General features: G+C 51.7%; 2 long non-coding RNA genes across 3 annotated transcripts in view; one reads left to right on the top strand and one right to left on the bottom strand.

Annotated features, from left to right (window-relative positions):
- The window catches only part of LOC105117014 (uncharacterized), a 31,419-nt gene that overhangs the window by 8,337 nt on the left and 18,082 nt on the right, over positions 1–5,000 (bottom strand). The gene's annotated exons all lie outside the window — the stretch shown is intronic.
- The window catches only part of LOC105117010 (uncharacterized), a 25,798-nt gene that overhangs the window by 19,836 nt on the left and 962 nt on the right, over positions 1–5,000 (top strand). The gene's annotated exons all lie outside the window — the stretch shown is intronic.

The following is a 5,000-nucleotide window of genomic DNA, read 5'->3' as shown; positions in this document are numbered from 1 at the left end:
CCACGCCCACGCCAGCGTAGAGCTCTCCCCGCCATCCTCGAGCTCAGCGGAACGCACCGGCCACATCGGCAAGGCCTCCAACTTGCGAGCACGGGCAGCAGCCACCGCCCCCGTGACATCGCGGCAAGCAGACGGGCGCGCAGCAGCTGCCAGCACCTTGGCACGAGCACAGCAAATGAATGCCACGCCCAAGCCGCGGATATGCCAGCCCCAACGCGCCCGAGGGCTTGCAGCGGGTCCAAGGGACGGTGGCTAGAATCGGGTCGTCACCGGGATCTCGAAGGGACAAGCAACGGGCCGCGGGGGGGACGCGGAGGATCTCGAAGGGACGGGCAACAGGCCGCGGGGGACGCGGCAGGGAAGATCATGGGGGGGGCTCTGCCTCAGCTCGGAAGACGGAGGACAGGCCTCGGCAGCAAGCACGTCACGCCACGAGGTCGGGGATGGCAAGGACAGCCCACACATGGGCGCGCGCGCAGCAATTTAATGCCACGCCCGCACCAGCGTAGAGCTCTCCCCGCCATCCTCGAGCTCAGCGGAACGCACCGGCCACATCGGCAAGGCCTCCAACTTGCGAGCACGGGCAGCGGCCACCGCCCCCGTGACATCGCGGCAAGCAGACGGGCGCGCAGCAGCTGCCAGCACCTTGGCACGAGCACAACAAATGAATGCCATGCCCAAGCCGCGGATATGCTAGCCCCAACGCGCCCGAGGGCTTGCAGCGGGTCCAAGGGACGGTGGCTAGAATCGGGTCGTCACCAGGATCTCGAAGGGACAAGCAACGGGCAGCGGGGGGGACGCAGAGGATCTCGAAGGGATAGGCAACGGGCCGCGGGGGGACACAACAGGGACGATCATGTGGGGGGCCGTATGCCTCAGCTCGGCGGTCCGCACCGGACACGTCGGCCAGGCCTCCAACTTCCGAGAACGAGCTGCGGCCACCACTGCTGTGACGTCCCTGCAAGCAAACAGGCGCGCAGCGGCTGCCAGCACCTTGGCACGAGCACGGCAAATGAATGCCACGCCCCCGCCGCGGATAAGCAGCCCCAACGCGCCCGAGGGTTTGGAGCGGGTCCCGGGAACAGTGGCCGGAATCGGGTCGTCGCCGGCCAGAAAAAGGGTCATCGATGCCGGCAATACTTCGGGCCACGAGGCCCCCCCCACCTTAGATCGATAGTAGCAGCAGCCCACAAATCCCCCACGGCAGGCCTATGGGCGCTAGGCCAGCGCACCCCATGGCCACTGCTTGACCGCTTTTTATGATCGGCTTATTTTAACTCGCAAGTACACGAGTGTGCGATGTAGTAATTAACTCGGTAAGATCGAGGTCATATCCACAGAGAGCTAGATCTGGAAATTAAGCTAAGTAACAAAAAAAAACTCAAGAGAAATTAAATTAACAATAACTTGGTTGAAAATAATTGATGGATTTTTGTTCAAAGATAAAAAAAAAAAATGTAAATAGATTTTAAATGACAAGAAAAGTAAGTCTTGGTCCAAATCAATTTTAATGGTGATGTATTGGTGATTTCTTCAACATATATAAGATAACTCAACCTAATATCAACGATGGTGATATTAGATCGGAAGATATTACAATGAAGATTAGAAAGATGAAGATTGATTATTGCTTAAGAATGAACAAGTACTTTCATATTAAGTAAGACATTGAATCAAGCAATGTCTATACCAAAACTAAAGTTTGTGCATAAAAATTCAAGATTATAACATTACCTAAATGATTTCTAAAATTTCTTTACAATAATAAATCATTAATGAAGAAAATAAGAAGATAAACATTAAGATTCATTCATATCCTAAAGAACTCACCTCAATCACCATTATCCTTGATTTGGATCCAAGAAAGAGTTTAGCCAACCATGATTATATATAAGAACACTTCAATAAACATGAAAGAACTTGAATCCAACTGAAAAAATAAGTTTTACAAACTAAAGAACCGAAATCTATAAAGAAGAACACAATACAATTTCAGAAAAAATTCGGACACAAATCTGACTCTAACTTTGGACAGAAATTCGACCCTCTTAGAAGCTTTTTTTGGAGAAGTCTATTAGAGACATATGTATAGGCAATTCTGTCACCTTTCCAGATCATTAAAGAACAGCTCATTGGGACACCTGAGTCAAAAGTTATGGGCAAAACACCGAAAGGTGTTCTGAAAAATCAAATCAAGACAGCTTTACAACTACTTTGGTGCACGTTTTTCTTCCTCATTTATGAGGTGTCTCCTTCTTCTTTTTGACCCAAAATAATGTTAAAATATCCCCTCCAGCTTTCCATCCATGTGCTTGCCTTCTTGGATCAATGGATTCCCCAAAATAAATCAATTGTTATTTGTTGTGTGGACATGTAAGATCATGGATTGTGTTTGGGTTGATTTGAAGGTTGATTTGGGGTTGATTTAGGGCTGATTTGGGGCTGATTTTTGGGCTGAATTTGAGCATCAAATAAGTATACAAATGTACTTATTATTTGGGCTAAGATTGACATTGAAACCTTGAGTGTTTAATGGTTGAAGTTTGCACACAACATAAGGCAAGTTTGGGCTTGAAATAAATCATATGATATTCTTTTCTAGAATTGGAATAGAATTGATTTTTGGGACAAATTTGGAGCACTTATTTGAACCAAGATTTGCTTCAATCTTCAACTAAATGTCTCTTCAATTCTTTGTTCTGAATTCCGATGTTGAATTTTCTGAATTAATTCATTTAAGCTCCAAAAACCTATCGAAACATTAAAACAAACTTCATTACTAAAAAACACATCAATTATTATAAAAACAACCAAATAAAAACAATAAATACATATGTAAAACAAGAGACTTAATGACACTTTTGATGCACAATTAGCCAGTCAGGGGGCACCCCCCTAAAGAGCTATAAGTGTTATTGCAGCTCTGGCAGGGGGAGACACTACTAGGTCCCAGTTGTCACCCCCCCTCTAAAAAATTCATTTCTTGGTATTTTGAGCTGAAATTTTGCACAGAGGTTGGAAAAAATCCAATCCAACTTTATTAATTTTTCCATAATTTTTCAAGGTCAGGAAGTATTTTGTTTAATTTCCCGACCATTAAAAATCGAGGAAATCCGCAAAAATAGGAACCGGCCCGGAATGACCCCAAATTTGGTGGGCAGCCTCAGAAAAATATGTCTGATTTTACTGGATAGATTTCATGTGGAAAGCATGACGTTTTCTTGGTGGAATGCGGGAACCCCGGCAGCTCGCCTGCCGCGGCCAGTGGCGTCGGGCTGGCCCCAGCACTGCCTAGCCTCTCTCCCGCTGGGGGCAGGCCCGAACGCGGAGCGCCTAGCCTCTCTCCCGAAGGGGGCAGGCCAGAACGCCCTCTGCCAAGCCTCTCTCCCGCAGGGAGCAGGCCAGAACGCCTTGTGCCAAGCCTCTCTCCCGCGGGGAGGGCAGCACGCCAACAGGGGCAGTCCACGCGACGCGCCGCTCCTGGCCTCTCCCCCGCAGGGGGCAGGCCAGAACGCAGGGCGCCCGGGCCCGAAGGTAGCCCCCTGCGGGGAAGGCAGCACGCCAGCAGGGGCTGTCGCCGCAGCGCCGCGTGGGCTGACATGGCCGCGCGGGCTACGGGGACGCCGGCACGTGCCCAAGTGCCCCAGTGCCCCAGGGCCCCAGGCCGTCAGGCCCCAGCGCCCAGCGCGGACACGGGAGCGGGCGGGCGCGCGTGGTGGTTTTTTAAAGGGTCATCGATGCCATCGGGCCATGAGGCCCCTCACCTTAGTCCGACAGCGGCAGTAGCCCGCAAATCCCCCGCGGCAGGCCAGCGCTCCCCATGGCCAGTCGGGGGGCACCCCCGTAAAGAGCTATGAGTGTTATTTCAGCTCTGGCAGGAGGAGACACTACTAGGTCCTAGTTTTCACCCCCCCCTCTAAAAAATTCATTTCTTGGTATTTTGAGCTGAAAGTTTGCACAGAGGTTGGCAAAAATCCAATCCAACGTTATTAATTTTTCCAGAATTTTTCAAGGTGGGGAAGTATTTGTTTTAATTTCCCGACCATTAAAAATCGAGGAAATCCGCAAAAATAGGAACCGACCTGGAATGCCCCCAAATTTGGTGGGCAGCCTCAGAAACATATGGCTGATTTTACTGGATAGATTTCATGTGGAAAGCACAACCCATGACTTGCCAAGTTCGGACCCAAGCCGTTGCGCGCTGCCGAATTGGCATGTGCGTGGAGGGTGCCGTTGTCCGTGGCACACCTCGTTTTCATCAGCTTGACACCTTGAAGAATTTTCCCGCCTGGCCTGGCCGGCATGGCGTCAAACAGTCTGCGCTGCCGATTTTTCCCGACATGCCTGCAGCTGCACAAATCTGCGCTGCCGATTTTTCAATCCGGTGGCATGGCTGCCACCGCCCCAGTTTCTGGACCAGCCCTCATCTTCGTCGAGCCTTGCCAGTCAAGCCTCGCCGTCCGCAGCCAATTCGGTCGACTTGGCCGATTTCATCAGGGCTGCCGATTTTTGCTGACATGCCTGCGCTGCCGATTTTTCCAACAGGTGGCATGGCTGCCACCGCCCCAGTTTCAGGACCAGCCCTCTTTTTCCTCAAGCCTTGGGTGGCCAGACTCGCCCTCCACAGCCCCTTCTGTCAAACTGGCCGATTTCGTCGGGGCTGCCGATTGTCCCCGACATGCCTGCGGCAGCCCCACTCTGCGCTGCCGATTTTTCCAACTGGTGGCAACGCTGCCACCGCTCCAGTTTCTGGACCAGCCCTCCTTTTCATCATGCCTTGGCTGTCCAGGCTCGCCGTCCCCGCCCCATTCTGTCAACCAGGCCGATTTTGACGGGGCTGCCGATTTTTGCAGACATGCCTGCGGCTGCCCAACTCTGCGCTGCCGATTTCTCCAACAGGTGGCATGGCTGCCACCGCCCCAGTTTCTGGACCAGCCCTCTTTTTCCTCAAGCCTTGGGTGGCCAGACTCGCCCTCCACAGCCCCTTCTGTCAAACTGGC

This window comes from Populus euphratica, unplaced genomic scaffold (assembly GCF_000495115.2).
Source record: "Populus euphratica unplaced genomic scaffold, PopEup_1.0 scaffold1149.1, whole genome shotgun sequence".
Classification (NCBI taxonomy): domain Eukaryota; kingdom Viridiplantae; phylum Streptophyta; class Magnoliopsida; order Malpighiales; family Salicaceae; genus Populus; species Populus euphratica.
The sequence above is the reverse complement of the archived record's forward strand: the minus strand, read 5'-3'. Positions and strand labels throughout refer to the sequence as shown.